The sequence below is a fragment of the Rhipicephalus microplus genome, chromosome 4 (assembly GCF_043290135.1).
Source record: "Rhipicephalus microplus isolate Deutch F79 chromosome 4, USDA_Rmic, whole genome shotgun sequence".
Taxonomy (NCBI): Eukaryota; Metazoa; Arthropoda; class Arachnida; order Ixodida; family Ixodidae; genus Rhipicephalus; species Rhipicephalus microplus.
In genome coordinates this window covers 37,015,592-37,042,938 of record NC_134703.1, presented here as the reverse complement: position 1 = coordinate 37,042,938, position 27,347 = coordinate 37,015,592, and the positions used below count along the sequence as shown (strand labels likewise).

The 27,347-nt window shown below is 45.8% G+C and overlaps 1 protein-coding gene and 1 long non-coding RNA gene across 4 annotated transcripts in view; one reads left to right on the top strand and one right to left on the bottom strand.

Annotated features, from left to right (window-relative positions):
- Positions 1–27,347, bottom strand: part of LOC119171882 (limbic system-associated membrane protein) — a 219,371-nt gene that overhangs the window by 116,233 nt on the left and 75,791 nt on the right. The gene's annotated exons all lie outside the window — the stretch shown is intronic.
- The window catches only part of LOC142814228 (uncharacterized), a 39,640-nt gene that overhangs the window by 721 nt on the left and 11,572 nt on the right, over positions 1–27,347 (top strand). The window lies entirely within an intron of this gene.

Genomic DNA, 27,347 nt, shown 5'->3' with positions numbered 1-27,347 from the left:
GACAGGAGTACAAAAAAAAACGGAAATACATGATCAATATGCAATCAGAACAAAATTCACATATATAATTGGAACTTACTGATAAAGGAACAATATGAAGTAGTGCACTCCAAAACGCAACCAGATAAAAAAAAATCAATGCACAAGATCGCGTACAGATAAATAAAGCATTGCTAGCTACAAATTAGAATTTGAGCTATGTGTTTAAACAATAACCCTCGTATTCAAAAACGCTGCTTGACTTGAACTTGACTTGCCACAAACTTCAATGCAGCACAGACACGTTTCGAACGCGCTACCTTTAGGCGGTGCCATGGCATCACAAACGCACAGACGCGTTTTAAACGCGCTGCATTGAAGGCGGTTTCAAGTCAAGTTCAAGTCAAGCAGCATACGGGGATTTGCGGATTAACATGAAACGGCTTCTTAGGTGACATAATTCCATTCTTCAATAGCTATCGGGAAGAAGCTATGCCTATAACAATCAGTGAAAACAGCCAGAGCCTGAATGAACATTGAATTACGATATCTGGAAGTTTCCCTATAAAGAATACCAAAATGATCAGCATACCTTATACAAACATGGTGACAAATAATCGGGTAAAGATATTTAAGTCTTTTGTATTTAGTTCGAGCCTGAAGCGTGGGTAATTCTGCTAGTGGACGCAGCTGAGACGGTGAATGTAAGAGGAACGTAATCCGAGCTTGTTACCTCGAAGACATTGTTGGAAAAGTGAAGAACCAAGGTATCGCTTTCGAGGTGGTCGCGTTATCGCCTGCGCGGTGTCCAGCTACAACATGGCGGTGCCCTAGCATAAATATTTTTCTGTGTTGACTGCATGAAAAAAGGACACTTGAATAGGCCTACGTAGATTTAAGAGTATTCCAAAATCTACCATTACCCCAGCAAAAAAAAAAAAAGTATTGCGACTAATAGAAAAACTCTTTTATTCCTTTATTCATATTGCGTGCAACGTTATATACAGGGCGACTCACCGGAAACTAGGCATCTACTTCCGTTTTTTTTTTGATGTTGCAACTCAAGGAGAAACAATTATGCATTGCAGTTCTGTCTTGTTAATTGTGTACCTTCAGTCAACCTTGTGGGGCATAAACTAAATGTAAAGACAGAAAGAGAAAAATTATATGTCGTAGAAGGTTTCTTATGGTGTACTGTGCTGCTTGTAGAAACCATGTCAAACACAGTGCAGATGTTTGCTGCCCTGTAGACTGTCTTCATATACATTCCACGCACCATACCCGAAATCATCGCTTGCGTAATATTTACGTAACGAAAGTAAAACGCATGAGGCCTTATCCGACTCCTCTCAAAACTTTACATGTGTAGTAGTTGCGTAAACATGCTATTGCGTAATCCAGTTTCAAGATTTACGAAGTGTACAGGGTTGCCTCAAGAATAAAAGAGAAAAAGAAAGAACCACATCAAAGTGAGTGCCGTAAGTTTATCCAGAAACGGGCAGCGCAAAACTAACAATAACCAGAAAGAGTTTGCTTCCTACGCTAAAAACACGCAAACGCGCCTTGTTGTGACGGGGTCTTTCAAAGTAGTTCGCCTGTGTTGTCAAATTCGAAAACAAAAATTTAGAAAAAAGTGTACAACAAGAAAAAAAAAATGCATTGAAAAAAAGCCAAAACAAATGTTAGCGTGAAGAGCAACATATGGCGACGCTCCAACGCAAACCAAACGGCCTCGGAAGCAGCGGGATCAAATAATGAATGAAGACAGAGAAACCCTATATATACTACGTCGATATGCGAAAGTCCAGAGCACTAGCGCAGATGCCACCGAATAACTTAAAGCCCCGGGCTACGTATGCGTGTACTGTCCCGCCTGTGGACAGTCCGTGGAGCAGCCTAGGGCGGCGTCATAAAAGAGATTGCTCGGAAGTCCCTACAAAGCCAACGACCGAACGGAGCAAATGGGCTCAATACAACCGCTGGGGGCCTGTTAGAGAAAATGCCTTATTGAAGAGCGGCAAAAGACCGCCTGCATAGCAATATTGCAGCCATCAGTTATGATGCTTGCCAAAAACACAAGTCTCGAAGTTAAAGGGTTTAGGGGATCTGAGCAGCACTGGAGGTCAATAGATAATTGAGCAAAGTGAATCAAGCGTGAACCCGCAGTTTCTCGAGCGTCATGCTGCAAGAAAACAGAGCGTGTGTGATTAAAATAGGAAAGCCTGATTCAACGAGGTGTGTGTATTTGCGAGAACCATGTTCGCCAGATCCAAATTCAACGAGCGTTCTGTAAAAAAAAAAAAAGGAAATACAGCCATCGAAAGAAATCCTAGGCATTTATTGCTATAAGACAACGTTTTAAGTGAACGTAGTATCCAAATGACATACGATCAAAGACAGTATAAATGCAACCGTTTTTATTTTCAGTATCTGCAACGTGTTAAGCAATGTTTGTGTTCCCGCGCTGCTTATGTTTACACACATAACTGTTCAAGAGCTATAGTGAAATTCAAGCCCTAAACCAGGCGCATATACAGTGTCGGCTGTCCGCTAGAAGGAAAGAAAAAAAAATAATTGGTCTGAAAGCATATAAATCATTACAATGGTTGTCTTATTCAGGTATTTCTTGACTCACATGCGAGTTGGCTACTTTATACTCGTGAGCTCCACATTTCATCTATTTACCTAAAGATCTGGTATCAAACTCATTAATTGTTTCCCTCGTTAGCAGAGCCAGTCATAAGCTAGTCACTTTCTACATTACAGTCAAACGCTCTCATGATCGTCCTGTCCGTTCTCACTCAATGGAACAAGGGCGAAAACTGCACAGACTGATTCCCCGTAATAGCCTCCTCGCAAAATGGCGCCTAATATGGGCAGAGGCAATCGAACACCGTAGTCCCCATTTCAAAAAAAAAAAAAACATAACAAGGAGCGGGATATGACGCAAACGAGGCGACACGGACCTCAAGCCGTCGCCTAGTGCAAATCCATCTTGACAGGCATCGTATTTGCCCATCGCTGCGCATGCCATCGAGCCTGCCACTGCAAAGCAACAAACACGAGGCGAAAAAACAAAAAGAAGCCGGCTTCCGTCACTCATACGAACACTTCGTGTGCGCTACGCGCCGCGTGAAGGAAAACGCGGAATCAGCGAAAGAAAGCAACAAACTACGCGAGCTGTAAATGTCTATGCAAGCACTCGTCAGGCTAAACAAACGCGGACGGGACTTCCATCACGAACGAATGGCAAAGCGAGAAAGAAAAGGCAAGGAAATGAGTAAAAGAGCAGCGCTCGGTACGGTACGTGGACTTATACAATGCTAAGGGTCCAGTGAGAACTTCAGTGGATGCAAGGGGCCCCTCTCACGCATTTGAGACCCAGGGGCAGCCAAGGAGAAGAGAAGGAGTGGCAAGGGGAGGGATAGAGGGAGTTGCGAACCTGACGCCGGCGCTGTCTGCAGCTCTCTTCCGGAGTTGGCCAGCGCGAGCGCCTATTAAAAGACCGGGAACCCTGCCAACCCCAGTGATGGAAGGTGAGAGAAGGAAGGGCTCGTTCCGCCTGCGTCTTCCAAGCTCAAAGCACTGCGCTTTTACAGAGAGAGAGGGAGAGAGAGAGAGGAAGTGGTGAAGAATAACGAAACAAGACATGGTAGTACGGAAAATCAAAAAAACAAAGGCAATGTAGCGCTCGCGAGGCCGCTCGTTTTGATGGGAACTAGCTGTCTTGTCATCTGCCGCTGCTTTCAGGGCAACGCCTTGTACGGGTATAAAAATTTAAAAAACTACGCCTTTCAGTCAGGAGCGCATAGGACACGGGAACAAAAATTCACGGCGTGAGGTAGTCTCTTCTGCCGTGTGTGTGTGTGTGTGTGTGTGTGTGTGTGTGTGTGTGTGTGTGTGTGTGTGTGTGTGTGTGTGTGTGTGTGTGTGTGTGTGTGTGTGTGTGTGTGTGTGTGTGTGTGTGTGTGTGTGTGTGTGTGTGTGTTTGTTTGTGTGTGTGTGCGTGTGCGCGCGCGCACAATTTGCTCGCAGGTTAGCAGCGGCACACTAAACGCTTCATCTGCGTTACTAAGCGTCGTTAGCGCACCCTTATCCTTTAAAAAGAATGTAATACAGAAAACGTTACTACAGACACCTGTAAGAAAGATAGTCTGGTGGTTTGTCATGAGAATGGTAGTGAAATAAGTGCAGCGTTGATAATGTTGTCGAACATGCGTGGTCTTCATCTGAAATAAATGTGGCGAATACCAACAGCTTTGCCTGCAAAGTGCACTTTTTGTTATAATACCCGTGTCTAGGCACAAAATGAACGAAACATGAGCGCGTCTTACGGTTTGATGTACGAGTCTATTATGTCACTCTTTTTGTTATAAGTGGACATAAACAGGAGTCCTGCGTGTAGCGTTAAAAGAATGACGGTATGGAGGGTCGGCCAATGAAAATGAAATGCGTTTAATTTGTGTTCTATGTACCTAATTAAATTGCTCGTATTGAAATATAATTATTACATTCAGCTGTATTTACTCCGATCGAAGCTTACTCGTACGCCAGCACGAAACAAGAAAGACGAGGACATCACGATCAACTGTGCCAACAATCACGATCAGTAATCTTCTTTTCGCCTTGTTCGATAAGACGAAAATCTACATAGAAATAAACTGTATTGAGATTTCTCGTCATTTGTTGAAATAAGAACAGCAGTTCAACAAAAGGACACACTTCATATGCCTAAAACTGAAATTTAATCAAACATCTTTTCGGCTATTGCTAAATGGCAGGATAATTTTAACAAGTGAACATGTTAATATGTGCTGTGCGATCAGAGTTCAACTCTTATTAGTTTCAGTGCATTCATGCGTAGCTATATATAAGTGGTCCTAGTCTATGATTACGAAGACTTCATTCCATCATTTCAAAGGTCTCCTTCAGGCGAGTGCTTTCATTTCACTGTTTTCATGTTAGTTTCATGGCGCTTGCATTGAACGTACGTAGTACGCACAGAACAAGGTCTGCAGCTACAAGGCTTAGCGCGGGCGTGTCACTTTAAATATGAATTTCGGTGATAAAGATAGCAAACACAAAAAACACAAGTGGGTAAAAAAATCGCGCATCGTATAATACGTGCAAATCATATAAACAGTACTAGAAAGTTTTACCTCGTGGATAAAAAACCAAAGTAACCTATAAGAGGGAAATTAGAAACATAGCGCTCGTAAGCGTTGCCGAGTGAGGAGAGTAAACCGTTAAGCGTTAAAATTAATAAAGCACTCTGCGGGATACGCCGGTGGCAGTTTGGAATCCTTTAATTCAAGTGAACGTTTTTTTTTCATCATTTCGGAACACAAACACGAAGGCTTAACGATCGGTACAACCGCTTCCCTAAAGCAGCGTGAATATTTACTTCGAATACGAAGACGACGAGAAGACAGGACAAGCTTGCAGAAACTTGAGAAAGAACTGGGTCAAAGATATTTTATGCATAACTTTGTCACTTTAGTACTTGCTATGGATGACAGCTACAATGAAAGCAACGTGCGACGCTTTTAACGAGCTAAATTTTGAACATGCAAGACAGACAAAAAATTAGAAATGATGTTTACGTCTTAATAATTAACGCAATGGCATGGAATTTTCACTGGTGTAAGTTTAGAAGGTTTTCTCTCGATATTGAAAACCTCACGAAACTGCTGAAAGTGAACAAACCATAATAATCTTGTGACTTGATTACGGTATTCGAAAACTTCTTTTAAACAAAAATACAAGTGCGAATACTGCTGTCTCATTTTTCATCATAGGTTTGCACGTAACACCACGTTATAAATTTCCTTGTAAATCAGCAAAAACATATTTAGAAGACTTTATTTTAAATTTTGTATATATTTTGTTGAACTGTATATTTCTAAACCCACCCCTGTTCAAACGTTTCAGATAACCACCTTTCATGGAGCCGAAGCAAAACAGCGTATAATAATTGTCGGGGTGTTACATCCCGATACCGCGATATGATTACGAAAAACGCCATAGTGGAGGGCTCCTTAGGTTTCGACCGATTGGGGCACTTTCACGTCAACGAAAATCGCAAAAAATAGCATGCGTCACTGCTGTGTAAGAAATGCGTGAATAGCTGTGAATAGCTAATTCTTTACCTTAATCCCCCTTTACTCGTAAATTCCTGACATTGGAGATGCGTATGCATTAACGAATTGGACACCTTTATAATTTTTTACACACTTCGCACAATCTATAAGTCGTTCTAAGATGTTAAGACTAATCTATATTTCAGTCTTTGAGGCTTCTTGCACTCCTGCAACATACTTAATTTCTTGAAATTTGTTCACACAGCACACGTGTAGTGAATAAGGCATGTTTGTGACTTGTGATTTGATATGGAAACCTTTTGTCTTTGTTGACTTTCATTTTATTTATAAAGGGCAGCATGGCAACAGTAAGCGGAACGAGATGCCAGCACAGAACAGTTCAGACGCTCTATAGATGTCTCCCTCTTTGTTAAATACCTCTTTGATACGTCTCAGAGCGCATATTTGCGTCGTTGCTTTTGAAGGTTGCTCTGCAATGTAGCAGTGCGCGACTTCATTGTGGCATCATTTCTTTTTCTCTACAAGAGCGGTTACGTAACCCCAATACGACAAGGGATCCACATTCCTTCTTTCTTGCTTCTTTCCATAGCATGACGTTCATGTGCCCTTTCCACCACCGTTTCAGGGAGGACTACTGTGCACTAATACACCTAAAAAGCTTCGCTAAGCCATTCTGTCAGGCAGTCTTTCTTGAACCCCTCTTTTCCTTTTTCGAAGACCTGGCATCTCAAGGCAAACTATTGCGAGAATAAAAAAAAAAAAAAAACTCTCGTCAACAAAGGTCCCGCACGCCGTAACTTTGACGGCTCGCGTGTTCTGTTCCGTGGTTCGCTCTACTAGAAATCATCGGAAAGCGTCATCCATCAATCAGGCGTAGCACAAAAGGGACCGATGATAAATCCGCGGCGCCGTACTGCGACAACGTCCCTCTGGCGGCATCGCTCAAAGGAGAAGACCTGCCGCAATCCGTCAGCACCCGTGGCTTCTCGGCGACAGCCACGGGAGTGGTGGCAACGCTGGATAAGATCGGGCGGGACTTTTTTGCCCTTCATTTGACGCTCCAACCCACATAGCTTGAGCTTGACATACAATTGTGTCAGCTTATACCGTCATGCAGACAGAGAGAGTGTGTTGAGGCCTTGTTTGTCCCAATAATAATAGATCCTTCGTAATTATCAAATGCCGATTAGAGACGTCAACACGAAGAAGCGTGCCGTCTCTTGATGAACCTAGGAAACGATGCGAATCAACGTATTGAATTTAGGCTGAAAAAAAAAAACACAGTATCATGAGCTAAACTTCCTATTAGCTAAGGCGTAACGTGTTTAAACATATGTTTATATATATAATATTTATTTGATACAAGCAGAGAAGAATATCGTGGTCTGTTTACAGCAAAGTAAAACGAAAACAAAAGGCTTATTCGTTAATATTGTTAAAATACGAAGAAAAAGAAGACGCTGTCAGTACAGTATGCTGATTCTGTTCTTTTGCACTAGACACTGAGGTACATTCGACAGCTGTGGCATGCAAAAGTGTGAGTAATTCCCTTTCTTTTAGTTGTCTACTGCCATCGCTCTTGCGTTGAGCGACCTCTAACGCATACATGTCACACGTTCAACGCGCAGCTTCGTGACGGACCCTGATCAGCGCAGGAAGCTGATACACCAAAAACGGTGCGTCACATCTGGCAGAGACGTGTGCGGCAACAAGATGTATATGACCTTGTCTTGCACGGAAAACAATCTCGTAGGCCAACGCACCGAAAGCGCGGCGCAGGTCATTCACAAGGCAGCTAGCTAATTAGCGGCAACAAGTCGTCGGGATGCGTCACGCACAAAAATAGAACCGCACGAGAGGAGACACTTAAAGGCGAAGGCTTCTGTGAAGGCAACGTGCTCCAGAAGAGGAATATATAGTCCAGCTATATTGCCGGCTCCGGGAGTGACTTCAGTCGGCAACCGCGACTGCCAGTGGCAGGCGAAGGCATGCGCGGCTCGCGTCTGCTCGCCATACGCGGCCCCGACCCCAGCACGTATTGCGCGAGCCTCGGCCACATACCGAGACCCTCGGTCTCACCCTCCTGTCCCAGCCAGGCCTGCCTCTCGCCCTCGATCGCGGCTCGTTTTGAAAAACGGCGCGCTCCAAGCCGAAAACCCGAGTACCACGTACAACCCCCATCCCCTCCTTCTTGGACGGCCACGGACGCAACGGACACACTTCGCCCTCGGGAAGCTGAGAGAAGGAGGCCATTAATTTTTACGGGCATAGGGTTCTTTCGACGCGACTGCGCGAGCTCTTCCATCAAATCCGAAGGCGCCCCCCCCCCCCCCCCCTCTTCCCTGGAAAGGGGCCCGACAGGACCAAAGGCTCTCCTCCGCTTCTTCGTCTCATCTCGGGAGTGTTGTCCCAGCTATGACTCATGTCGTGCGGCGGTCACCTCCCCCAACTGCGTGTGCCCGCTCCTCTTCGCATCCGCTGTCAAGAACGGCCTGTGGCACGAGGCAACAGGGCCTTACGGTCTCGCAAACGATGACGTCCCGTCGGCGAACGTTAACGCAGTCTCGTGGGACTTGTGAGCACCAACGTAGTGATCAAGGTTCGTGCGAAATTCGCGAAGCATTATAAGGGGCTCACAGTGACTTTCTCGTCACGGATATTCTCAATAGATTTCTTTGATTCACTCTAATAATTGCTTTCCCGGCGACGAGTGCATTTATCAAAAACTTTCGGTGAAGTGACACGTCTTCTTTTACGACGCCTCATCGCCGATGATTGAAATAGATGCATTGCAATAGAGGAGATTGGTCCCTGACGTTCTGTGCTTTTGTAACCAGCGAAAGGCCCAGTGCGTGAAAGTGTGCAGCCAGCTCCCATATTATGTAGGGATAATACTGTTCATTTGAAGCTATTTTCATAAAGCCCACCCTCCCTAAAAAATACATATTCATAATTACTGATTTATTATGGGTAAATAGAAACAATGTTTATATTATATACAGAATGTAAAATGACTTGATGCTTCAACCTTGGTTTGTCGAATAACGTACTCAGTTAGCAGGAACGGGTCGCCTAAAATCTGCGGGATTTTTTTTTCTTTCAGTCCAAGTTGCGTAGACACAACAGTTGCGTACTGCCAAGTGACAAGAGCGCATATATAGCTCCTCTCAGCCTCTGAGACCACTTTTTCTTTAGGCATGGTTTCTAGTGTTGCCTTCATAATAGCACTTCTATATACGGGCTCCATTAGCATTGCATTTCAAAATACGTGACTACGGGTACTGACAGTACTACAATGCGACATTAAAAACTATTTTCCAAATTTCAACCTGCCCAACCCCCTATATGATTCTCACACAAGCTGTAGAGGAAGACTCTGAAATAATTTTGAACACCTGCGGTTTTTTAAACGTGCACAGAAATAGAAGTGGGAAAATGTATTTGTGTTTCGGCCCCATCAAAATTAGGCTGGTGTGGCCGTGGAGAGAATCACTGATCTGAAGATCAATATTTGTAAAGGTTTTAGCGTCCATGGGCGACATCATGGAAGGCTTCGGTAATTTGGGCCACTTAGTTTGTTCTAATGTGCCCCTAAATTTAAGTGAGCGGACCCCTCGCACTTCGCCTCCTTCGAAAAGCGGCCCGGCCGCGGCCGAGATTCGAACTCACGACCTTCGCGGTCAGCAGTCAAGCACGACAAGCACTAGGCGATCCTGGAGGGTTCCCGTCCTCAAGATTAGCAGCTCAATACACCATCTGATAAGCTGCCACGACAGGTGTGCACTGTGACCAAAGACTCCACCCATCACCAAGTGAATGATTCAAGAAGAATTGCAGGATGTGGTTGCAGTGTGGTTGCAGTGTGGTTGCTCGTGTGTGTATAGGAGACACGGAATCAAGGGTGCGTCAAAGGAGTTATCGATGTCGGCAGGTAATATCATCATCTCCTTCAATAAACATGGCCCTTGCATGATATATAGTAGACGACGTGCTCACTAATCGCAGGGCGCTATATATTGAGATGCCTCAAGCGTACCGTGACGACGTCGTCTAACAGAGGTTACCGACGGTTTGTTTTCTTTCAATTATATCGTCGCGCACTACAGGCAGGAACCACGTGGCGGGTCCGTAGTAGATAAAACACGAGTAAGAGGGAAAGTCATCGAGGCGTCGTCGAATGCTCGTGCGGCTCTGCTCGAGGGTGCAGCCGTGAAATATGGTGCCTCTTTCCAGCGCTGCACTCGTCACCGAGCGATTGCGACCGCGGCTCCAGACGTGATGGCCTCTTTCGACATATGGCGCCACGTCCTTGCCTCAGTGACAAGAAAGATAGGCACCGAAGTGAGCCCGGAAGCTGCGGGCGCGTTGAGTGACGCGCCTCTCTAGACACCGACGAGAAAGCCCTCGAGAGAAGTCCTAAAGCGAAATGAAAATGGGCGTTGTAGTCGTATGTCTGCCTCTTCACCAATTTTCGAGCAGCTATGGGAGACGGTTCGAACGAAGGAGCGGCTTAGTAATAAGGGAGGAAGGTAGGCAAGCGCTTTCTCTGAGCCGCGTGGGCAATAAAGGGTGTGAATTTTATATGTGTATCTGCTGTATAGCGGCATGTATTCTCTCTGTATGATCGTCTGTGGATTGGGAAGGAAGGCAACAGAATGGGAGAAACAAGGGAGGTCAACCAAGAATGGGAGAAGGCAGGGAGGTCAACCAGGAATGGGAGAAGTCAGGGAGGTCAACCAGGAAAACTTCCAGTTGGCTGCTCAACACTAGGGATTAAGGGAGAGAAATGAAAAAAAGAATGAGGTCAATCCAAATAACCGGGTAATTCAAATAAAGATAGCACTGAAATCACAACGAAAACAAAACACATCATTTCGTCATAACGGTGAATTGGTTAGACTGAGAATGTTTACAATCACGAAACTCGCCGTAATTGCAGAGTAGCTCTCGTCTGAACGCTATATACGCGCGCGAACTTCTGTGCGTATGCGAAGTTTCGGGAGGAGCACGTGTGTAAACACGTCCGAGTCACTCGGGGAGGCGAGTGCGCGGTGATGTCGAGAGATTTCTATTTTGGGAATCGTTTGATTTGCGAAGCGCGTGCGTCCGCGTCCCAGTTAAGTGTGAAGCTGCCGGAATGAATCATTTTGGCGGGTTCCCGCTCTTGGTGCGGGGAAGATCGGCTAAACCGTGATACTCCGAAAGAGAAACCGTGCGTTACATCTCACCCGTCTCTCTTATATGATGCAAGCAAAGTCAAAATTTCTGTTTGAATGTCATGGGTTATCTGTTAAAAAAAGTAAAAATAAAACGAACCTTATTACCAAGGGCAGCGCGTGAAGTGGGGCTAAAGAACGAAGAGCTGTTTTAATCTAGGCCATCCCATTATATTGGGTGAGGACCGTGGTGTTAGTGTCCAGAGCGTCATCGCACAGCTACAAGTAGTAAATATGCACCTGCTCGACAAAAGAGAGGAAGGGGGAGAGGGGGAGAGAGAGTATGCGTGAGAGAGAAAGTGAGAGAGAGAGACCGTGCTCTAGGCCACGCTTGCTTTGCAAAGACCTCAATATCATGCGTGCCCGTGAAAAATCATTTGTATCACCACAAAAACCCTGCTCCGTCAGTCACAATACTCAACGAAAAATGATAAAGCGGCAATAAACTATACGCTTTATTCGCGCTTCGCGTGCTATACATTCGCAAGAATTAGTCGCATGATGAACGAAGACAAATAAAACGAAAAGGCAGAACTAGCGCCATGTCTTCACCGTTTTCCCGCTCTCGTTCTTCAGCTTTGCATGCGCCTATTTAACGCTGGGTTTAAACCTCGCGTAACTCAAAGAATACGTACACGTGGACCTCTGCTCTAAAATTTTGGAAATCACAGCCAGATTCTCTTTACCCGGTGTTACAATTTCTTATGATCTAAATTTCCAATCCCATGGCATCGATGATCCGGGACAAGCAACGATACAGCTTGCATAAAATGTTACATTTAATCTATGCAAAGTCGTCTGAGGTGTTGTGCAGCCGATAGCGTTTTTTAAACGTCTAATGGGAATCAAGACCTGATTACGCTTCGTTTAACACAAAAATTGGGTGCGCAACTAAGCTTGCTTCTTTTTTTTTGGGGGTCACCGAACTAAACTAAAGGAAGGAAATAAGTGAGAAATTTTCGAGAGGCTAACGCTTATCGCTAATGACGTCTGCGTCTAATTTATTCCGATTCCTAATCTCGGAAACTTCGCACAGCTCTCGCACGACGCGGTTGTCTCTGGCACGCTGCATTAAGTCTAAACTTCTCCCCAGTCGACGGTGCATGGTCGGCGAACCATGGCGTGACGGGCTTAAAAAAATAAAGAACAGCGATAACCCATTCCGGAATCTTCACGCCTGCTTCTAACACAATAGGCGTGAAAGCAAAGGAAGTTTTCATTGCGCTAATGAATTCTGTTCCGTTTCGCCATACAGTGCTTATTCAATTTGTAAATGCTCAACGATCGAATACGACTTTCTATAACTCTGTTTTTTTTATTATCATTTCCTTGATAACTCGAGTAGGGGGATGGATCGAGCCACAACAAAACAGAAAAATGTCAATGCAAAAGTTAAACTTTCTCTTTTTTTCGTGCTTGGAAACAACAGATCCCAACAGGGAAGCCGTCTAAGTGTGAAAGACTGTAACGAACCAGTGTAGAGATCGAGAAAAGAAAAAGAAACAGGAATAAATACTAATAATCCCATTAGACGTGACTCACTCGATCAGATTACGCTCAGAGGCCTGGCGTCCTAAATGGATTAGGCAGCGCTCACAGAAAGCAGTGAAACCGAACAGGAACGTACAAGTTTTTTTTTTCCGCTGCCCAAAACACGCGAAAACACTCTGATAACGGCATGACGCGGAATGTTCCAGGTGTATGCACGTATTCAGCGAGGGCTGCCTCGTTGAGATTGTATAGAAAGCGTAGAAGTAAACTAAGGCGACATCTTGACGTGTTCCTTTGCATTTGTGTCACTCTTTTTTCAATTGATCGTTTGTCTTTTTGATCTTTTAACTTTATTTCTGTGAATTTATCGTGACACTACAATAAGCTACATGAACTCATCATGATAGAACAGTACTTGCTGAGAGCGACTAGCAATAAGGTCCAATTACTGCGCTAAGAACTGTGGAAGAGCTGTTCTGTCACAGGAAGGCTGAAACGTTGCCAAACCCGCCTGGAATGCACAACACGCTGTGTTCGCAGGAAATCTTTTCTAGTCGCTGGCTGTCTTCGCTCATAACTTGTTATAGGCAACCGGCGCATGACACCTGATTTTAGAGATAATTCTGTCGTAGGAAATATTCGCGGGAACGCCACCTAAGTATTCATTTATTATTAATATTATTAATATTATTATTATTATTATTATTATTATTATTATTATTATTATTATTATTATTATTATTAGTAGTAGTAGTAGTAGTAGTAGTAGTAGTAATAAAATTTTTTAAGATCAATAATAGTACGTAAGAGCAACTCCCAGGCAATGGTGACCTGGCGTACTATCGAGGCCTGGCTGACTAATGATAGACAACGAACGTAATTTTTTTTTTAATTTCTCACTAATCCTGCCTTCAATGAGAGCAGAGTAAAGTGGGACCAGTTTTCGCTTGATAGCGAATCAAACATAACTCCGATATTTGTTTGTATTTGTTGCTTGTGCTGACTTTGCCACACTGCGCCCATAGGCGTGGTTTAAGTGCTTCCTCGAGCGACATTGTCATCGAATGAAATGCTGAAATCGGCGCACGGCAGTCGAACTGAGCACGACTGTAACGACTTCACGTGGGAGCGGAGCTGAAAACAGTCGTACACCTCGTAAAGCCGTCTCGCTGCAGATAAATGGCACGCATCTAAGGCTCGTTTACAGTGCTCGTTCCCTTAATCGAACGAGTTGCAGTGGCAGGCCGCCCCCGAATACGACAACGCTGTGAGGAAACTGCGAGAACCGTGACAAGAAGGACAGCTTAGAACGGAGAAACAGTGCGTTGCGCTTGAAACGACGTCTACATTCTCAAAAGACGCAGTTTTTTTTTTTTCCCAACGGGGTCGCGGAAAACAATGCTTTCAGCAACACAGTACCGAGCATGCTCTTTTTACATTATTTTTTTTCAACACCAAAATCATCAGCGATTCAACGACCTCTTCGATGGGCGTGCGCGTAAAGGGGGTTTTCTCGGGTTCGACACTTCTCACTCGACATGTTTTCGAGGCCGCTTGGCTGTTGAGGAGAAGGAGGCTTGTCGAGGTGGCATAGATGGGAGTAGAGACGGCAACGCGTTAACCGAAGAACTTGGAAGAACAGAAGGCCCTCAGTTTTCCCGAATGTGCGCCTGTAAAGTCGTTTTCCCACACGAAGTTTGCCGAGCAACGTTAGAAAGATCGTCCACTGTGTAACTCTGTGGCCTGCACCACGTAAGTCTTCACTGCGACAAGAAAAACAACAACAAAATAACGAACTAAAGAAGGACGTCGTACGGCCAAGTGGGGAACCGTGCGAAGACGTCCGCCCTGTAATTGACCGGACACGCCTCCCATGCGAGCGAGAAACCCTAGAGTACGCGGTACCAACGGATACGTACGTAGGTATGTACGTACAGGCTGTGAGGGGCGTTACGCTATGAGACCAGGCCTGAGAGAATGGATAAAGCTTCGCGGCGCGAGGTCTTCGGGAGAAAAAAAGCCGACGATAACCTGCAAACGAGCGCCTCTCTTTCACACGTACTCCGAGAGTCACCTCTGCGATTCCTATAAGACGCCGACGGAACAGACAAGAGGCATCCGTTCAAGAAACGCCTCGTTGGTTGCGCGAAGCAGCGTAGTAAGAATGATGACGCAGCATCCGGTTCCCAATACTGACGTCACCTTACCCCTCCCCCTTCGACCCTCACCTCCGCGCACCTCATACACCTCCTTCCGGCTCCTCTGCACGTGTTTTCATAATTCGTTGGTACGCATTTTTCCGCTTTAGGCCATAGTCTATTTTGGATGGGCTTTAAACGATGGAAATGCGTGGTAAGCATTCCTTAGCTTTAGGCCATAGCCTATCTTGGATGGACTTTAAACAGTAGAAATGCGTCGACAGCGGTTTCAATCAAGGTTGTTACGCAGTGCGAGGAACTACTTCGAAAGACTTACAGCACTTGAACCAGCGTCGCTGACAGCAGAATGATTACGTCCTGTTCCAGGTATAGCTTTTGGAAGCTGCCAGTAAAGTATCGGTAAAAAAACAGTAGTGGCATAAAAACACTCGACTTGCACCACCCGCTGTTCGCAGGTGCCGCCATGATGGGCACTCCATTTTATATGTAACGCACCTCCCGACTGCTTTATTTTTATTCTTCCATTTTTTTTTGCCTGTGAGGCAATTCTATTGCAAAAGTATTGTTATGGTTAGAATCTTGTTGCACATTTTCTTTTACTTCAAATAGGGAGGCTTTACCTTTCTGTATGCGCTAACGCAACGAAGCCTCCTTTAAAGGCGTTTACACAAGTGCTTTTAAATTATAGTTGTAAACGACCGTTATTTCCATTTAAGCGCGCCAGCAAAGGCGTGCCCTCCAATTGATTGATTTATATGTGGTGTATAAAGTCCCAAAACCACCATATGATTATGAGAGATGCCGTAGTGGAGGGCACCGGAAATTTCGACCAACTGGGGTTCTTTAACGGGCAACCAAATCTGAGCACACGGGCTTGCAGCATTTTCGCCTCCATCAAAAATGCAACCACCACAACCGAGATTCGATCCCGCGACCTGCGGGTCAGCAGCCGAGTGCCTTAGCCACGAGACCATCACGGTGGGCCAGGGCGTGCCCTCTAAGGCTATCGCGTTTCCGTAGGCAGCACAAAAACTCAACAAATTTGCGGTGGCATCCACCACACGAAAAAGCATTGCTTCTTTGGGGCCTTCTTTCTGGAGCGATATTTGCTAGAATTCAAACATTGCTTTCTGGTCGAAGATTTGTTTGCGAGGGGCCTTAGAGTTCTATATTTTGCGCAATAGTGAATCGCACGTGCACCGAGTTCAGAAGGCTAGGATACGATAACATTCCTTAGCCTCGTCCACCAGTTTAAAAGGGTACAAAAATTAGGAAGAAAAAGGCGTCATTGGAATGTTGTACGTGTTTCATTAAATGGAGTCATGCGGACGTGACAAGACACTATTGGCGGAAAAGTTGAACACATATTCTTTTTTTTTTTTTAGAGCATAGGCTTAATCCTCATCACCATCGAAGGCATGTTCAGACGCCATAACAACATTTCAAATATGCGTATTTGCTAAATGTACTCACCCTGAAGGAACAGAACACGAGTCAACCATCTCGGAAGTGTCTTACCTGCGAGAGCCAAGAAAGGACATTCATAATTATTGAGACTTCAGACACCAATATTTGCGCATCTGCATGTCATAAGTTATTTCGGAGGTGAATTCTTGATTGCTTGATCTCAGTTGCGATACAAGATAGCGTTATCAAAAAGCTAGCTGTGTGAGGAATAGAGTACTTTTTGAAACATTGTACTTCGTGAATTTTAACGTGCATCGGTTATAGTGTCACCGACAATACTGTCATTCTAAACTGAAACAAAACACAGATGCCAATTAAAGTCTGTATTTCAACTTATAAGTGGTCAGAGATGGTTCTACAATAAACGTAACGTGCAAAATAGTCCCACTTTAGTCTTTCTCCCAACATCCACAGAAAATCTGAACCTGAAGCTTTTCTCGCTAGGCATCAAAGCAGCTTCAACGAATGAGGAGTAAATCACAATGAACTTGTAGGGAATAAAATGTTTTGCAAAGTCGCCATTGTTCTTTGGAATACTACATCGAGGACGAAACAGAAACAGTAGGTTGTAGCAAAACGACAATGGTGACATTATTATTTCGTCATCAAAAAAAATCACACTACTTGTTGCCATTAATGTCGATGAAGTCATTGAAAAAAAAACATGAATATACATTGTCCAAAAGCGTAGCTGGGTCACGCGTCATCCAGCGTTCTGTTTGCTTGATCTTTTTTTTATTATGGAATGCCGTCGAGACCCTTCCCTGACGTTCAGAGCGCTGACAGCTTCGTTTTCTCGCCCTGCACCTTCCATTTTTTCTACGACATTGAATGCATTTACTTTTCTGCCGACACGGAACGTCGCCACCGACTGCGCATTTCAACCTCCCGTCACTGCCATTTGCGCCGACGAAAGTGTGTGAGCAACGCAGCAAGTGCATCCAAGTCATACAATGTCACGGTGCGACCCGTACAAGCTGTTCATGCTCGCGCTTGTTGGGACGCGTGCAGGCACCAATTTATTCCTGCCCCGAGGCCAATGCACACCCGCTCTCAGAAGATTGGTGACGCCAGGCTCACGATAGAGGGATGTCAGAGAGGGGAAGAAGGGGACACTACGATGTGAGCCCGCACAAGTAAGGCTGCGGCCGGAGGCAGTTTCTCCTCGGCAGCAACACCGCAGTATCGATGTTTCTCCTCTGCCGCAGATGAACAATACATCGTTCTCGAGCCGGTTCAAAAATTTTTTCTCCCCTCCGGCAAAGAAACTTCGAAGGGTCCCCGCTACCTTAACGGAACAAATTTCCGCCAAATTAAAGACTAAGTGACGTGATTACTTGAGTTCCCTCGCCCAGGCTTAGAGAGTGAGAGGCGAGGCAGAACAGGAAGTGGGAATGACTAGTTCGAGTTCCATCAGGCGGCGTTCACGCCAACTTGCGCCACAAACCCTGGAGACGATTTCGTGGCACTTCCCGAGGAAGAAACGTGGGTGACAGTTACGGGGTAATTGTGCCGCAGGGGACAGTCGATGAAACGTGGCACTGGTTTCGATTCCAGAGGAACCAATCCACAACCTACAGTTACGGTAACGGGGTGTGGAGTCTGTGACGTCACATCGCAGCATGGACTCGCAACTAACAAAAGATGTACTAACTACATTCTGTGGGAATGCGTCTAAGTATGTTTACGGTGTCAAGTACTTCTCCACGCAGGTATCCAGTCTCTGGGTATACTAAGGTATACCCTGTACCCGTGTCGTTCAGAGGTACTAAGGTACCTCTGAATGACACGTGCATAAAGTCAGCAACATGATAAGCGGAGAAAACAGCAGTGAACCGTACAGAGCAATCGGAACGAGTCAATTGCTCTTTCTTTTCATTCTTGTCCATAGCTTGAGCTGCCATTCAAATATTCATTTAGAACGACTAGCCTGAGTATCAGTGAGAAAGCAGGTACGTGCTCTAAACCACAGAAAAGTTGATGAGACTGATTTCCTGGGAAGTGAAAAGCCTGGTACAGAGTGCATTCCATAATAATGTTTGCTTTTGCACAAGCCATCGTGTAGACAAGGAACTTAGAAATGAGCATTTACTTTCGATCATCTCATGTCGGCAAACAATATACAAGTACCAAACGAAACGGACATTTAATCAGGCTGTAGTTACCTTGCAAGTGGTTCTAAACAAAATGGTGTGCGTTCAAGGCATTCATTCGCTCTTTCCTTATGACACTCCTTCTTATGAGGGCCCCGCCGCGGTGGTCTAGTCGCTAAGGCACTCGGCTGCTGACCCGCAAGTCGCGGGATCAAATCCCGCCTGCGGCGGCTGCATTTCCGATGGAGGCGGAAATGTTGTAGGCCCGTGTTCCGAGGTTTGGGTGCACGTTAAAGAACCCCAAGTGGTCGAAACTTCCTGAGCTCTCCACTACGGCGTCTTTCACAATCATATGGAGGTGTTGGGACGTTAAACCCCACATATCAATCCTTCTTAAGAGGCGGCTACCATGCATGCATGTACTGAATTCATATATAAACCAAAACGCAGCACACAAAATTATGGTAAAAAACCTCACGCGGCTAAAATCTCCCGTAACGAGCTACGTCCGTGTTATTATCGCGCAGCATGCCTGAAAACAAAAGGTCAGCGATGCGAACGACCCTGACAGCTTAACAACTCGAAGGAACTCATTTTATTCCCCTGGCTCGGCCGACGTGAGTTACGTCCTGCGTACACAGAGACAGTGTACTTAAAACTAGCGCAGCTGTCGTCTTTCTACGTCGTGGACGCTCTTACGAAGCGAAAGCAGAGCGTTACACTGACTGCCGCTCTGCGCAACCAAAAGCCATGGAGGAGGGTGGAGGGGGGGATCAACTTTCCCAAGCCAGGCGTGGGCGTGTAAACATTGTGGCCACGAGGGGCCGGTCACAGCTGGGACCAGCGGTTGATGCTAGCCTAGCCTCGGCCCCGAAAAAGAAAAAAGTGGAGCAAGGCGCGGCAACTGCGAAGAAACTCATTAGGGATTCGCGCCTATTTATAAGCGCCCAAGGATCCCAGCTAGTTCACGAGCACGAAATAAAGACATTAGCGGTGCGGTGAACCCACAGTACGAAAACAAAAAGGAAGTGGGCCAATCGTTTTCAGCGTCTTCGTTCACTTGTTCTTGCTTCATTCTTTTTCTCTCTACACAAGCTAAAGAAGAAGACACGAAATCACAGCATTTAATGAGTATGTTTTAGAACAAAAAAAAGGCGTTCTTTGGTAAATGTTAGAAAACTTTTAGTATTCTCTGCTATTCACTGTCGGCCCTTTTTCCACCCCTTCGTTCGGGACGCAAAGGGTGCAAGTTTCCGTGTGCATCAACGGCTCATTCATCGCAACCAGTTTCAATTACTTAAGATACAGGGGTACACGATGTATACTGTGTACGCCTGTATCCCTTGTGCAGGTGACTCTGCATTTACTGGGACTACCGCGTTATAGATACTGCAGGCTGACTTCACATTTGTTAAGCAGCGTTGTTTTCTCTCTTTCTGTCTCCGCTGTGTATTGGCGCACCACCAATTCTCGTTCCCACAGACAGTCTCGTACTGGCTCCACAGGGGCAATGTACTAGCGAATCACTTATTTATTGACGACAAGTTGCGTTACTGCACAGGCGCGCTGTTCTCTGTTACTACACACTTGACCTCGCCGTTTGGCTAACCGCATCGCAAACAGGATGTCTGAGGCCCTTATAGTCGAAATGGGAGGCAGGCGCACGTAATTGTTGTCGACAAGCCGCTCTATATATACAGGCTCGGTCAGGAGGGCGCCGAAATGAACTCACTTGGTCTGGGTCAACGGATACACTTTGCTAGAGCGGACGCCAAGCGTTCCGAGTTTTATTTTTGCTTCGCGCTCTGTTCAAGACGTAGTTGTTCGTTTCCCTCCCATATGTCTCCTTTGACTAGAGTCATATTTTAGCTACACGTGCTGGGAAGGCTTGTTAGTTGTAGAAAGAAAGCCACAGCAGCAAACCAGAAGCGACACGTAACTGGCAGCTCTGTTAGCTTGGAACTTTGGAACTCTGAGTGACCTTTAGCTGGAACTTTATGGGAAGCAGGCAATGATCACAGCTCTGCTGATTTATTTGCATTTTTAGTTACTTTAGGAGCGTAGCAAGAATTTTTTTTCGAGGGGGAAGGGAGGGTTCAACCTTAATTGATACGTGTTCGCGCGTGAATCATTAGGAGTGCCTGTATATAACGCAAGCAAAATTGAAAATTCATTTTTTCCCTTGGAGGAAGAAGGGTTAAACCCTCAACATATCCTCCTCCTTGGCTACTTTCATGCTTTCCTTAAAATTGTAGGTAACTAGTTCTTCTCATACTCTGACAAAGCAGATGAATGGGTCACTTGCATGTATGCGTGCTGCGTGTAAATGTTAAGTTTCTATCGTTATTCTCATTGCATGAAAAATGTCCGTGGCAACTCCTCGCTGCTATAGTGCCCTAAGCTGATTATAAGACAACCGCTGCTTTTTTTCCGCCTTTATAATTATACGATGAAGAGATAAATTGAAATTGTTTCGTTTATCAAGCACAGCCCGCCAAATCGCTTTGTCACTTCGACGGTGTCGTCCCATGCTTTATTTCAATCGCTTGATTCTTACCGTCCGAAGTGAAGTTCGAAACTCTGGTTGCAAACTTGTTTAGTTCATTAGCGCAACAAATGGTCTCAGAAGTACAGCTATCATGACCGACTTTTTCACAGTACATTGAACATTTTACTACTAAAGTCATGTGCAGTATCCACTTGTGGGCATGGTGTCAAGAGAAAATATACTGCGGTCGAAGTATTTACAGGGCTATAGATTTCTGCGATTTCCCCACGGGCATTTTTCTTCTTTACATTATACATCACCTACACTCGTAATTGTGACTCGAGTACACGCAAATAAGAATGATATACACCACTTATACACTACCACCACCACGAGCGCTATTAAAATTTGCGCTTCGAAGATTAACGCACAGTTCCCGCGAAGCTATAGACAAAAAATAACAGAACAAGAAGCCCGTTAACGAAGGCGCGTTCTCAGCGCCGGCGCGACGTTACCACTGCGTTACACAGACCACCGGCTTAAGCCGCTGGCTCCTCACGTTTCCCACGGTGTGGTCGGTTTCGGGCGAGCGCAAACTCCTTCCACTCCAGTGTCGCGAATGCATCCACAACCAGGCGCGTACGTTTCATGGTCCTCAACTCCCCGTCGCCGTCGTCTCCCGCTCACCCTCCGCGCCCGTCTGCGCGGCCTCTCGTCTTCACACGGGGCCAATTTCCTCGCACTCAGCAGATGTGTCGCTTGCTCGCCTGCGCCCCAAGGCCCGCCACCACCGCCAACACTGAGCCGCTGGCAAAGGACTGAACCACGTGGTGCCGTGGTGTGGTTTGGCGTACGGCGCGGTGCGTGCGTGGCTTTTCGCGAGCAGCTGTCGCCGAGTTGCGTCGGTGCATTCGTCCGAAACACCGCAATCGGCGGTAAATTCACTTTCACCGACTGACGTGACGAGTCGACGTGTAGCTTTACCGTTACGTACCACTACAGTATAACCTCGTTACAACGGACTCGGGTACAACGGACATTCGGATACTACGTACCAATTCGCGGCGTTATGCTGATCTCCCTATCTTTTCCATTGATTGAGCTTCGTTTACAACGGACTCGGGTACAACGGACATTCGGATATAATTGACTAGTGTTTTACACTCGGGATTCTCGGTGGGAGGTGACGTCCCACGGACAGCCTGTCAAGCCCTATGTAGTGCCCGCCTTTCGACACACACAGCAGCTGGTCGAAACACAGCTTGACTCATTTTCTTTATCTCTCTCTCTTCTCTTTCGTGTGTGCGCCATTGCGCAGTTGCGTATATCAGTGAAAGCCGTACAGCGCAGCTCACATGCGTCTCCACTATTTGTCTGTGGACACTATTCTTTCAAGTGCCCGAGAGAAGACATTGCGATAGAAGGCGACAAAAGCACTGCTGAAATTCCTACGCGACACGGACTTGAACAAGCGGCTGTAACAGCAATGTCACACACCGCGAAAGACAAGACTGGACTATGACTGAGTGTGTGCGCGTGTGCTGCCTAATGGGCTGTGTTCATCTCTCTTCCCTCTCTCCTTTATCGTTCATCTCCCCCACCCCCTCCCATGCGCAGGGTAGCAAACCGACTGCCTATAGGCTGGTTATCCTCTTTGCCGTTCTTTTTCTCCTATTTTCCTTCCTTCCGTTACAGGATTTCCCGTTGATGACGATTGGGCAACCTTCGGAGGAAATCACACACAATGTCGAGAAGCAATATAATATAGACAAGTCTTATAATAAAGAAAAACTGTATTGGCTCGAATGATGAAGTGCACATTCAGCTCGTAATGACTGACGGAAAAAAACACGCCAAGGGTAACAATACTGAAATTTTCAACCAGTCTTCCGCTTTGAATATCAAGTGCAATATTAGTCAGCGCTGAATTATTAGACTGAAAATTGAGAGAGGGTACGAGGCAGCAAGAAAGGGCCTTTCTATTTGCATGTACATGCAATGCAGTGACTGTGAATATAAGCGCGCTCGTTCAAGTACACTACACTGCTTTGAATGCTCTCTTCACTTCTGAAAGCGCAACGCGGGCAAAAGTCGACTAGAAACAAAGAGCGCCTTCATTTGTCTCTCGTTCGTCTCTCGTTCCTTTTTGGGCTTTCACAAGTTGTGGAAATGTTTTACCATAGTGGTTACCAACTTAAATGCGATATTTCACGTAACCTGTCTAGCAGCATGTTTCACTGTTGTATCTTTGTCTAACTATTTAATGCCGAGAAAACCAAGTGACCAAGACGCATGGCGTTGGCTGGTTATGATCTTAGTCTCGTAGCACAAGGGTGAGTATGCGATGAAATCGGCGACGTGAGAAGATAACTTCAAAATGGCAATACCGAGATATAAATATATATATATATATATATATATATATATATATATATATATATATATATATATATATATATATATATATATATATATATATATATATATATATATATATATATATATATATATATATATATATATATATATATATATATATATATATATATATATAAAGATGCAAGGAAAGGCAGGGAGGTTAACCAGACGCAAATCCGGTTTGATACCCTGCACTGGGGAAGGAATAAAGGGGAGAAAAGAGGTTGCAGAAAGATGAGAAGGTACACACAATCACGAGCACACTCGGGGAGCACACACAGTCTACAGGCGGTCACTCAGGTTTGTTGACTTTAGGTAAAGTAGCAGTGCTTTAGTTTCTTTCTGCGCAACTGAGGCAGATGCCCAAGGTCCTAGTATCTTCTGCACACAAAATGGTCCGGGGTCAAGTCGATTCAAAACCATCCGTAGCTGGCATCGCTGTGTGTCGTAGCAAGCGCAGCTGCACAGGACGTGTTCGATGGTCTCTTCATCTCCGCAGTAGTCGCATGTAGGAGTGTCTGCCATACCAATGCGAAAGAAGTACGAGAAATGAACCAGTTAACTACATATCCCGGAAGCCACACGCTATATGAGCGCACTCCCCCATTTCTTCGGCGTCACTCAACTGTGCGCACAATGTTACCACCCGCCTTTAAAACAAGAGAACCCACTTTCCACTAGAAGAAGTCACGACACAAGACCGATTGCCCTTGTTACTGAGTTTCACTGCTGTATTTCTTGATATTGCCTAAGCATGTTGTATTTTTTGCCTCTCAGACCAAAGTTACGGCAACTTCGCTTCAGAACACAACGCGCCACCTTTGCTTCCAGTCCACAGCAAATCGTGAAACGCGTACGCATACATTTACGTATAAGTGTTTCTCTCCGTACGTCGAGTGGAAAACTTCCTGCATTTGAAACACGGCGAAAAGTCCATTTCCCGCCCTCACAGCCTCACTCGGCGCTGACCCCTGAGCCACAATGGTCTCCGGGCACAGTGCCTCGAAACAAGCGAGAGTGCCGAAGCTTGCTGTGACGCTCTTTTATCGCAGGAAGACCGCGGCAGCCTGCAGTGGGACTCCACTGAAGCGGGAGAGAAATCTGCCTACTTCCGCTGCTTTCGTCACACTGCTCGCTTCATTGTTTGGCCGGCCGGAACCTTCCCTCGTCCTGCGCTCAGTTCCGTCCGAGCGACCGATGTACTGAGCTCGCCACCGCTTGTGCTTTGTTCTCACGACGAGTGCAGAACAAAGAACGCGCCTCAGACGCCGCGAAACGACGCCTCATCCAAGCACTGGCGTCCTGTAGGGCTGTCTCTGTGATTTAATCCATGTAGCCGTGTGTCGTTGTTTCCTGGTGCCGTTGTGCTCATCCTAGAGCGCGGGTAGTGAATGTTTTGTTTGCCAAGGGGTCACTTGATGTTTGTCCCACACGGAAACGCTAACTCGACGTAAAAGATGTTTAAGTACGACGTACTTAAACGTGTTGGCACGTGTTGCCGTACGTGTTGCCAGACGACGCCGTTCGTGGATGTTTTTTTTTTAACCTCCTTGGATGCAACAAGAACACGGCAGAGGCAACCTGTTTCATAGCATCCACCGCAATCATTGTCACTCGCGAAGTCTTCGGTATAGCCAATTCGTGAGTGTTCGCAGGATATTACATAGGGGATGGCCAATTTCTTAACGGTTAAATTTGGTGATTATCTTCCAGTAATGTAGATCAGAGTCGGTACACAGTATTACTGAGCAGTATATTGCAATCCTTTGCAGTCATCACAAAGGAGCACAACCGTCTCCTTCTGCAGGTTGTATAGACAGGAGGCACGATAACCTGGCTGGATTGTCAAAGTGCTACAGGTAGAATGAGAAAACTTGTAAAATCACAACCTGAATCTAGGCCTACGTTAGCGAGACGCACTTCTGGTGTTGGTATTGTTGTGCTGGAATCACAGAAGCAATGCTGGTATGTGAAACGAGCAACGCGATTGAGCGCCCCTTTGAGAACTGTACGGTCTGCATTCAATAAATCCAGTGACCTCCACACTGTGATTGGGGCACTTTGGCTGTATGCCAGTCAACAAGTTAATGGCGGTCATTGTTATTCTCTGAGAAGAGAGCACCCGCTCTGGTTTTTCTCCTCCCGAACCACCGAGTGATCGACAAAACGAGGGCGTCATTGCCGAATAAGACGGTTCGTGAAGATAGCACACGTTTCCTATTGATTGTTCGTATCTGCAAGACAGCAGTCTACTTACGTAACAACCCGAGGTTGAGACATTATACATGCTTTGCTAGCATAACCTTTGCAAGGTCAGTGCGTGAGGTAGTTCCAGTCACGAAAGAACATAATGCAAGCCGACATTAGCAACGAGGGTTACAGAATGATTGACAGAGGTACGAGGGCCCCAGAGCACGAGAGGAAACCTTTAAGCAAAAAAGAAAAGCCCAAGAAATGAGTGGTCGTAAAAACCGTGGTAATCTTTTTCTCTTCTTTTTTTTTTTTTTTTTGTCGTGGGCTTGTAAGTTTTCGTGAAACACGCAGTGGAACCGCTCGTTTTGTCCTAGACGAGCCCGCAAACTGCCCAGACAAAATAAGAATCCTTCTTTTCCGTTCTTTCTTTCTTTTTCAAGGGGAGGGGGTGGTGAATAGGCACGTCAACTGTGCCCGCAGTTTCGTAGGCGGCAGTAGCTGAAGAGACGACCGTGACCGTGAACGACGTGCGCAAGGTCGACAGTTATAAAACGCCCTAAAGCTGCTTCGGTCCGAACCTTCAGAACCATCACGTCAACCTTGAAAGGTCGAACGCATGTCGGTTCTCACAAAGCGCGCCCGTTACTTCCGCACCGTACTCCCCCTGCTATTACTGTGTTGCACGGACAGCTTACGATGGTCCCAAAGCGGTGCAAAACGATGGTTGCTGCTACGCTTACGTCCGATAGAGAACACGAAGCTTAAATAGCAAAGAGTAAAAAAAAAAAAAAGGTGGCCTAACGTTAACGGAGCGTAGGACGCACGCAAGCTAAAAAATGCTAAAGAGAATGGAGAGAGAGAACACAACTTTATTGTAAAGAGAATGGAGAAACGATGGCTCGTTTGGTTGTCTGCGTGCGTATACGCGTGTAGCGGAGCGAGCAAGGCCTTCTCCGTTGAGACGTGCACAGGTCGAAGTAAAGTATCCGTTTCCCTCCGTTCGCCGCTGTTAGCTGCCTGCCTGCTCCAACGAGCCTCGCTCATCAACGACGGACGGCCAGCAGCAAGCAAAGTCGGCCGTTGTTAGCCGGTAGAGGCTTCTATACTCCTTGAGCCAACATGGACAGCGGTGAAAAAAAGAAAGGAATGAAAAAGAAATCTGGTGGTGCGTGAGAGCATGGAATCATCACGCCCCTTCGCCAAGACCGAATGAGAGGCTGGAAAAAAAATGATAAAGAGCAGTAGCTCGGAGGAAAGCGACCCTGAAGGAGTAGAACGAACACGAACAGAATGAGGGCGAACACCCCAAAAAGATGACGCGCGGCGAAGTACACACTGCTCACACATTGCGCGAGCCTCCTTTTGAGCAGGAAAAGGGAGTACCTTCAGAACGGCCGCTTTCGGCCTATACGGAACAATTTGTCGTGCTTGGTTGTGTACCACGTTTCATTTATCCCTCCCGGCTCTTCTGGCGAGTGAACCAAAGTTCTGTCCCCTTTCTTTGTCTCTCATCTCTCTATTATTTGCTTTGTATTGCTTTACAATATTTTTGTCCACGCTCTTTGGTTCAAGGAACAGCTGTTTCCTGGCTGCAAGAAGACAAAACAAAACGGAAGACGTAAAGAGGAGTACGCAGTCAGAAGAGATTACTGACGGGCAGCGGAGCGGAGGCTTGACAACGTACACTGTAGGTACAAAATAGTGGTTCAGTGCAGCCGACAAACAAAACGCAGGTACAGAGC